Genomic DNA, 10903 nt, shown 5'->3' on the forward strand with positions numbered 1-10903 from the left:
ATATATATATATATATATATATATATATATATATAAACACCAGCTTTATGTCTGGTAAATTCTTGAAATTCACCCTCCTTTTGCCAGTGTGGTAAAAAAGTTATTTTTGAACCCTGTGAGTAAGTAACCACTAACTCTTTTCCTGTCAACCAGCAGGACTATTCCATTATGAACTTTGTTTTTATGAGTAAGTCTCTCCACGTTCAGCGGCCAGGCAGCATTTAGCCAGCATGCATCAGGAAGTTACAATTAACTGCCGTACTGCAATCAATCTAGATAGGCTTTCAGTTCTCCCTGTCCTTATTATAAGCTTTAACACAGTGTGGAGAACCCTTAGAACTGCAATAAGCAAATCAGCAGCAGCACTGAAGGAATTGGAAGCCAGTATAATATATTTTAATAAAAAGCTAGTTTCAGAAGCACCGCAGTGAAATTTGATTGGTCCCCTGCAGAAAATGAAATTCTGAAGTGTTACCTTTTGGGTACAATGTGGTCAAAATTGGACCACTTTTCTGTATCTTGGGTATAAAAGCTGAAAATAAGTCCTATCCATCCCTTTACTGTCCATTTTCTCTAAATTGTCTCTCTTGGAGACCAACAACCTGACTCTTGGAGCCATAAACCAGTGTAGATATTGATTGTAGTATACAAAAACACATTTTAAGGCTGTTCATAAACTGCGTGCTGTGCATGTTTTGTACATGTTAGTGTTTTTATTGTTTGATTATGAGGCTTCATGCTGTTCTGCCTTTCTGTTCTCCTGCCTTTTTGCACCTTTTGAGGCCTGATTCAAAATGTACTGTATACAGTATTAAAAATAGATGTATATTAAAATTTACTGTTTTCTTCATGCGGTGACATGTGGAATAGGGCTGTCACATTATTAGATTTTTAATATATGATCATCATGGCCAAAATACATTATTGCGATATTTATCAAGTTAAATAAATAAAAAATAAAAATAAATAATGATATCACTCAAATTAATCTTTACATTTATTTTGTGTTTTCAGAAGAAGAAAAAAAGAGTCGCCATCAAAATGTGGATCTAGGGAAATGGAGAGAAGGATTGGTAAAGAGTGTACAAAAAGAACGTTAATATATATATATATATATATATATATATATATATATTAACGTTCTTTTTGTACACTCTTTACCAATCCTTCTCTCCATTTCCCTAGATCCACATTTTGATGGCGACTCTTTTTTTCTTCTTCTGAAAACACAAAATAAATGTAAAGATTAATTTGAGTGATATCATTATTTATTTTTATTTTTTATTTATTTATTTAACTTGATAAATATCGCAATAATGTATTTTGGCCATGATGATCATATATTAAAAATCTAATAATGTGACAGCCCTATTCCACATGTCACCGCATGAAGAAAACAGTAAATGTTAGTGTTTTTATTGTTTGATTATGAGGCTTCATGCTGTTCTGCCTTTCTGTTCTCCTGCCTTTTTGCACCTTTTGAGGCCTGATTCAAAATGTACTGTATACAGTATTAAAAATAGATGTATATTATTAGATGGACTATAGCCAATGATATTCAGCATGGAAAATTGATAATGTTCTGCTAAAGATGGACAGGTCTTTCTATTCGTTTTCAACTTACGCACATTGAATTGCAGCAGCTGCAGAAGTTTTCTAGTGTTTTTTTATTATTTATTTATTTATTTTCTTTGTAACCAAGAGCCTTTTGGAGTGAATTTAGTGCACTTGAGGACTCCAGAGACAATATCAAGTGTCAAAATGGCAGTTTATTGAGTGCACACAGAGATCAGACCTGCAATCAGACCGGTCTTCAGGGCTCGGCTTATTGTTTAAAGTGGGTAGTGGAGACTGAAGTGATACGGTACTTGATTTCTCAGATGTAGCTTTACCCACAAAACCAAATGTCATTCCAAGTACATTTTGCACTAGAGTTTTGCAGTTTGGTTTGGTTTTGAGATTAGATGTGCTAGTGGTATTATGCTTTGAGAACATGGTGTTTGTAGAGTCATTTATTTCAGATGTGTAAAAAGGTTATGCATGGACAGTAAGGAATGTATCTCGCCAAACATAAGGACGTTTAAGGAATGACCTCACAAGAATATACATGGATTATGCAATAAAATGGCTACAGGTACCAAGCGAGTGGTTTGAGTGTGGGCTGGCTCAGGTTTGCTCATAAGGCCTCAAAGGGTGCTTCAGTCGAACCTCTCTGTTTCCTCCTGAACTTCATGTGAAGCTCTCCAGCGTCTGCGCTGGTTCTTACAGGACATAAACCCTCCTTGCACACTGGATGATTCCAAATCTACATGCATTATTATTAAATTACAATAAATGAAATTTACAGAAAAAAGCCTTTCTGCAAGGATATTTTCAGTATAGTGCTTCTGGACGGTTGGACATTCTCTGTAAAATTAGTTTTTGATCCAGGTGCAAACAAAAGTGTCCATGTCGTTTCTTTCTCTGTATTCCAGCAGCGCTCTCTTTGGGCTCTTAAGTAGATGTGCATGTCTGTTTTTGCTGTCATGTTTGTACTGCTTTCGCTCATTTTCCGTCTCAGTGGTCCACTGGTCACATGCCACAGTTTCCATATGTTCAGCTGCTCTTGGATGATGTGCCTGATACATAGGCCCAGACAGAACCTGCACATTTTCGGCAGTAATATTAGGGGAAAATATGCAGAATGCATTTAAATATGGTAAAATGTGTTAAATAGAGCTGAAATTGGCAGCTGATAGCAAAACAGCCAAAATATTGAATGCATTTAATTCATCTGGACCTACTGGTAAGGTACAAACCAGGTGTCACTTGCAAAAATGAATCGAAATTTGAATCTTTTGTATTGTATTGTTTACTGTTAACAGAGATATTGTGCAAATGGTGTGTTTGTGGTTCTGAAAAATAATTTTGAGGAAAATTTACTTCAGCAATGCTATTGCGAATAATTCTAGAACACATGAATCTTCTAGCTTCACTGTGATCAAAAACTCAACTGGGAAACATCCCAACATTACAGTCTGCAGTCACTCAGGAGTCCTAACCAATCAGAGGCCAGCTAACAGATCATTGGCTGAGAGAGCTGGGAGTCTGTTAACCCAGTGGTTCCCAACCCTGGTCCTGAAGGCACCCCAACACTGCACATTTTGCATGTCTCCTTAATCAAACACACCTGATTCAGGTCATCAGCTCATTAGTAGAGACTCCAAGACCTGAAATTGGTGTGTCAGGGAAAGGAGACATGCAAAATGTGCAGTGTTGGGGTGCCTTCAGGACCAGGGTTGGGAACCGCTGTGTTAACCTATGCAGAGTTATCGGGCTACACCTCGTTGTAATTGTACAGGGCCTTGAGGAAGTCACATCGCTTGGATGCACCTAAAGATGTATGGTGAGGCTGGAGTGCAGGAAATTGATCAAACGTAAAGCTGCTTTGCAGTAGTGTTCAGTACAGAGTTCAGCGGATCATGTTCTGAGAGTCTCGGCACAGCATGTTTCAACCTTCAGCTCAGTGGACCAGGTTCAGGAAGTCTAGGACCCATTCCCACCTAGTACGGAGAAGCAGGAAAGCTTATGCAAGCTCTGGGCCAAATGGACAAATGGATGTGTAACTCAGAATATCTCAACAAAAATACACACAAAACCTCTAAATATCTACTGTGATCTCCTCTCACATCATCACACCTCCGTCACGCCAACCACCCATTCACCACCCCTTCCTCCTCCTGCACCTATCAGTCCTAGTTTTTTGGGTGGTGTGATGTCAGGTTTTCTTGTGGTGGGCTGTTTTCGACAGGTCCAGACAATCAGCGTGTTTGTCAGTGTCAATGTGTGATTTTCAAACTCTTTGTTTATGGTCAGGATTTTAAAGGAAGATATTTTTATGGTAATTGTCGCTGGTCTATTTTACTATATATTTATGTAATAAATATGTGACTCAATTTACATCCCGGCCTCCCTGGTCTGTTTTTGCTGTTATCCTGTACAGTAGCTCCTGCATTTCCTGTTCTGGCCATACTGGAGTTCATCCAAGGTCGCAAGTCCAAAACTTGATTTGCGAGAACACTGCCTGACATATCGGTTATTTTGATATCACTCAGCATAAGAAGTATCATTCCTAAAGCACTTGATGACAAATCATCCCTCTGAGGACCCAGGTTGCGATGTTCAATGCATGCCAAGAGCGAAGGGAGCGTAACTGCCCTTGGTTGAAGGGGAACTCTGATTATTTGTCCTCAGCACAAAGGCTTGGCAACTGTTGCGGGTTGTGACTAGGGTTGTCAGAGAGCCAGTAGCCAAAACAGTCTCTGTGGATGTCGATTTTTACATAGACTCATTTAAAGTCTGAGCACTTCTCATCAACATTCTTCTTTCAGTCTACGCTCTCTGTTCAACAGCTTACTCTATATAAGGATAGTAATGACAGATCACTTATATGAGAGTGGAATTATGAACTGTACTGACTGACATCAGAATAAAAATGAAATACAGCCGTGTGAGCATGTGTATCTTTCTGATTCAGTCATTAAAAGATTTGTTCTGCACTCTTTGTGCAAAGCTTTCTTTATTTGCTCATACTTGAACTGATTGCACTTTTCTACAAGGTACTGCTCTCTTTTGTCCCATCTTTCTATTGTACTGCAAGTAGTCTCACATATGTTTCTCATTTAGTATTTTCCAAACACTGTCTGTACTTTTCTGCTTTGATATTGTGTATCAGCCATTGGCGAAATCTTTCTTTCTCTTTCTCTTTCTCGTGTTCTTTTAAACTAGACCAAAAGGGCTTTAAAGGTCAATCTTTCACCCAAACATTAAAACTGTGATATTATTTGTTCATTCTCATGTTGCATGACTTTGACATATTTGTTATCTAGCAGAATGTCCAAGCTGTTTTGTTAAACAAGAGGATCATAAGATCAATGTTTCATTGATGAACTAACTCTAAATCTTTGGAAAAGAGAATTTTACATTTCAGAGAAGTTTACATATTCAATGACTAGTTTAATTTTCACCTAAACACGCAACATGTGGATAGGACAATAAATAAATACATAAACAGTCGTTCAGATTGATTCAATTAAAGGGACAGTTCACCCGAAAATGAAAATTGTCATTTATTCAGTATGTCGTTCCAAACCTGAATGGTTTTCTTTCCTCTGTGAACACAGAAGATATTTTGAAAAATGTTGGTAACCAAATAGTTTTGGTGACTGTTGACTTTGGTAACTATTTAATGGACAAAAACACTGATTTCCCAAAATATCTTGTTTTGAGTTTCACAGAAAATGGAAATCATACAGATTTGGAACAACAAAAGAACTATCCCTATTCGTTCTTCCTCATATAAAATCATGAGAACTTGTAAATAAAGGTCTTTGCAGGATTCTGCCCCCTGAAACACTAGTAATAGTTGTTATTCATTGAGAAAAGTGCTGGCTGACTGGACACACAGCTTGATTCCTATTGTGGGCGGAAGCTGTTGTGGAGACAGTGACCTCACAAAGACAGCTTTCTGCCCAGCCAATCACCATCTTGCTTGGTACACTGAGGCTCTGCCCTCTCATCCCGCCTCTTTGCTGCTCTTATATTTTTTTCTCACTCTTTCTCCCTCTTTAATTCTTCCTTTTATTCCACTTTAGCAGGATTTTTCCACTCGGCAATAGGCAAGCGACCCATAAGAAAATAAAAATCCCAATTGTTTCTTCTAGAGAGGATTGAGACTAAACGGAGGTTGAAATAAAACATTTGCTTAAGTCGTCTTCTCAGAATTTTCCCAAGTGATCTCGTGTCTCTTCCAGAGATTTAAGAGAGATGTCGACAATGCGTCATTAGTTGGACATTAATTTTATAAAGCTGTACTTACTCTATGTCCTAGCCTGTCTCAGTTTATTTCTCATTTGTCTCTATTAAGTTTAGGAGAAAAAACTGAGACCAAATTTATAATAAAATAAAAGATCTCTAAAGTTTTCAGTCAATAAAATGTTCCTCTGGGGTCACAGTCAGGTGCTGTACATGCTCCCTCTCCCTTTTTTTTCTCCTCTTTTTTTGCAGGTGAAGAGTAATTTTTTGCACCAGTAAGGGAACTGCAAAATATCAAACTGTCCAAACACGTTTTAAACATTTTCCTCATCTGCCATTTTTCAGACAATCAGGTAGACCCGCCCCAAACTTAAAGGGATAGTTCAACTAAAAATAAAAATGTCATCATTTACTCACCCTCAATTTGATCTAAACCTGTAAGACTTTCTTTCTTCTGTTAAACATAAAAGAAGACATTTTGAAGAATGTGGGTTACCAAACAGATGCTGGTACCCACTGACATCCATAATATAGACAATACATAAATGTAATTTTAGAAATAATTTTAATATGATGATTTGGTCCTCAATTATTATCAGTTATTATGAGCGGATCTCTTCAATACCACCATACTACCAGCTTTATTATATGGGAGTGAGACATGGTCTTTAAACAAATTGTCTGAACAGAAACTTGCTGTAACCTAAAAAGCAATGGAGCAAAGTCATGTGAAGAGACAAGATCACAAATAAACGTTTGTGGGAGATGTCAAGAGTGAAAGATGCAAAGGGATGGACGATGGAGGCTGAAAGTGAAAACCTGGTCCCTATGAGGTGAAGTGACCACTCGCCCATTAACTCGATAGTCAGATTCCCTAAAGAAGAGTTTTTGACAGATAGGAGAAATGCTGTGACCTGCATTATCCGTTGGAATGATTGACCTCAGGCGAAATAAAGAATAAATAATATTATTGATATCATCATCGTTCAATAAAATAACATCTATCTGTCTGTCTGTCTGTCTGTCTGCTTAATCACCAAATCAGCATATTAGAATAATTTCTGAAGGATCATGTGACACTGACGACTGGAGTAATGGCTGCTGAAAATTCTGCTTTACATCGTAAGTTCAAAATACATTTTAAAATATATTAAAATAGTAAACCGTTTTTTTTAAATTGTATTAATATTTCACAATATTATGGTTTTCACTGTATTTTTGATCATCTAAATGCAGCCTTGGTGAGCATAAGAAACTTTGGTCACTTTGTTTTAAGGTCCAATTCACGCTATTAACAAACCATTAACTATGACTTTTGCCTCAATAAACTACTAATTTGCTGCTTATTAATAGTTAGTAAGGTAGTTGTTAAGTTTAGTTTTAAGGCTGTAGAAAATGGTCATGCACAATATGTCCTTTATACGTACTAATAAGCAGCCAATATGTTAATAATAGGCATGCTAATAATCAACTAGTTAATGCTGCAGTCCGTAAGTTTTGCCTCTTTGTCGCCATCTCGGTTTGAAAACCTGCAATTGCAGCTATTTGCGGAATTATCTTCCTTGCGTGGGTTGTGCACCGGCACGGCTCCAGCGCGGATGAATCTAATGTGTGGCTGTCAGTCACTGCACAGGTGTGGATACTGCACTTTGTATTCACTGCTTCTACATCTTTAAAGTATGACCTAAATAAGAGTTTTCACTGGAGAATGTCATCTGAACAAGTAAGTAACAACTGCCACTTTTGTTCTGATCAACTGAGGAAAAGCATTACAATAAATTGCGCTTTCAATGGTGATTAAATCTAATGATCGGTTAGCTCATATCACATCAAACCATGCCAGTTATTATTACTGTTATACTTTGTTTTCAAATTCAATCCGCCATTTATTCCAGCTGCTGTGAGAAAAGGCTATAAACGATCCATCACCTGCAGCATACTAGCCGGGACAACTTCTTTATGTTTACAGACGTGACGTAATGACGCAGCGCCATGCTCGAATTTCCAGCGAAAGCCTACCCGTACCACTCAAATTAGAAAACTTTATTAAGCTTACCGTTGTGAATCGAGCTAAAGTAAGGCGATAGTTTTGAATACTGGCTGGTTATGTACTTGCTCAAAAATTGATTTTGGAGAATTTTTAAACAAAAAAGTTAAAGACTGCAGCTTTAATAGTGAGAATTGGTACCTATACTAGTGTTACCGAACATTTAAATATAGTTCCAAACTTTAAATTATGAAATAAATATTAAGTATATATGTATATACAATACATTACTTACGACTTTGTTATTACTTATTGTATTATTTAAAGCTGCACTTAGTATTTTTATATTTAATTTAAATCTTAATTGATTTTGGGTTTATACAAAGTAAAAAGCATCCCAGAACTGATCACATTCTACATGGCCTGTCCTTACAAAACAGAAACAGAGAAACAAGTATCTCTGACCATGACCTCCCAGCTTTCATGCTGCCTTGCTTATAATACACAGAAACTGACTGTGACACATCCCCACTCTGTCTGTCTGTCTGTTTGTCTCCTCCCTCCCACACACGTGTTTATAACTGCACACGTATAAACCCATTATGTAAGAACCTCCCTCTCTCTCCCCACATTTCCTCAGCTCCACTCACAAGGGTCAAGTGAGGACATGCACAGAGAGGGAGAGTGAAAGAAAGAGGGAAATGGGGCCTCCAAATCTTCTGCTTACCTCTACACCGCAAAAATCACTTAATCTAAAAGTAATTTTCCCTTGTTTTCCAGTAAAAATATTTAAACATCCTTAAAACAAGTGATACTTGATAAGGAAATTTACACAAACAATAATAATACTCATATTTATAGACTATATGATAATAACAACATTTTGTGAGGTTTATGCCTTGAATGTTTTTTTATGTAGTATTATTGGAAAACAGGACGAAAATACTGCTGAAAAATAATTTTAATAATATTTTTTTCTCTCCATTTTAACAAGCAAAGGTAACATGATGAGTCATATTCTGAGAGTAGAATGTGTTTCAGAGGTGTGCTTTCCGTGGGAGATTTCAAAAGAGGATAAAAACAATAAAAAGGCCACTTACTAGGGCTTAGACTGTTGGAGAGGTGAAGTTTTTCTGCACACTCAAATAGAAATGCAAGCTTAATTTGAACAAAATATGAATAAAACTGCATGACAACACTGGAAATCCTATAAAACCAGTCCCGTCTCCACTTTTAGAAGCACTTCCTGACCCTCAGAGTGTTTATGAATGGTTGTATGGGAATATTCTGAACAGTAAGAAGCTTAGGCGCAACGGGGGTCCGAGGCAAGGAGGGAACATGTAGAGGGATGTTGAGAGGCAGACGGACTGCGGGAGACAGGAGGTCTTGGGACTGGGTCAAGCCTTTGGGGATGCAAAAGCTGTTACACGAGGAAGGACAGACTGTGGACAGTGTCAGGTTACGTCATGCCTGCATGCACTGGGTTATGCCTCTTATATAATATGAAGGGAAAGAGAGAAAAAGGACTTAGTATGTAGTGTTGTTCTCTTTCTGATTCTCATTCTTAAATCTGCTTAGTGCATCTGTCATTGGTTCATGAGAAATGCATTTAATGTGTGTTCACATTCACTCTGAAGCACTCAGTAATTGGTGCTGATTTATTATACAAGTAAACCAGAGCCTATTGGACCACATGCATTATCAGGAAAAATTAAAACAGGAATCATCCACGTGCTTTGCTTCATAGACGCTTGACCATGACACTTCTGAAATGATCTTTTGGGATAAACCAGTATTTGCATCCAAAACTAGGTTTCAGTGAAAGTACATGGCAAGTTCTTCTGTTGCTTACTGTAACAGTCTGCTCTAAAAGTGGATGTGAGGACATACCAGCCTCATAAACCCCTTAAGCTGAAAAATCCCTTTCGTAATAATTGTAGGAGTATTAGCACTAAGGGTTTTCTTAGCTTAAGCGGTTTGTTGCAACTGACTGCTTATCTTGGGAAGAGTCTGAAATCAGGACTTGGAAGGCAAAGCCTGTTTGCATTTCCCAGAATATTAGTTTGATGTTACTGCCATCTAGTGGTTGCATTAGGGATCTTCTGTGCTGAGAATACATACACCGCAACAAACGATTAGTTTAGTTGGTCTTTTTTTGACTTATTTTCCATTAAAAAATATCTCTTATTCCTTAAATCAAGATAAATTTATATTATCATTTAGCAGACACTTTTATCCAAAGCGACTTACAAATGAGGAACATGACCAACTTGAAAACAAGTCTAAAAGAGAGGTTCGTCCAAAAATGTATTCCGAACCTTTTTCTTTCTTCTGTGGAACATAAAATAAGATATTCTGAGAAATGTCTCAGAGGGTTTGTCCATACAGTGAAAGTGAGTGGTAACCAAACCTGTTTGATTCCCACCATTATTCAAAGTATCTTCAGTTGTGTTTGGCAGAAGAAAGAATATTATAAAGGTGAATAAATGATGACAAGATTTTCATTTTTGGGTAAACTACCTCTGATGTCTTTGTCTCGTTTCAAGGATTTTTAGATATTAGATAATATAATAATAATAATAAAGTATATATATTTAGACATCTTTTAAGTGTTAGCAGACTGAATTGCTATAAAAAGGATTGAAAGTTTAATTAAGCTTTAATTTAAGATCAAGTTTGTTTAACTTAAATTTACATATTAAGCAAATAACGTAAATATAAAGAGCTTAATTTGCTCAAACATGGCGGCAGGTCACAACATGGATTAATCTTGCTAATTTATACTAACCTTAACTCTTTTAAAAGGTTTTGAATGATAAACACAAATATTCTGATGTTTAAGCCACAGTTTGCATGGCCGTGTCATTTTATTGGCAAAAACAAAACAGATTCCTCAACATACAACAAGATACGTGTCCCAGAAGACTGATTGTAGTGAAATCAAAGGGAAACAAACACTTCTACATAAAAAGTAATGGAAAGCCTCCAGTCAAGAGGTAGAAATACAATTTACAAAATCTAATGCGGTTGTGACTAACACTGTGCATTCACTGTGTCAAAAAATAAAAATGAAGAGCAAAATTATTATTCATATTTAATATAATAATACCATATTTGAAACTC

This window comes from Sinocyclocheilus anshuiensis, unplaced genomic scaffold, assembly GCF_001515605.1.
Source record: "Sinocyclocheilus anshuiensis isolate Anshui unplaced genomic scaffold, SAMN03320099.WGS_v1.1 scaffold647, whole genome shotgun sequence".
In the NCBI taxonomy this organism is placed as follows: Eukaryota; Metazoa; Chordata; class Actinopteri; order Cypriniformes; family Cyprinidae; genus Sinocyclocheilus; species Sinocyclocheilus anshuiensis.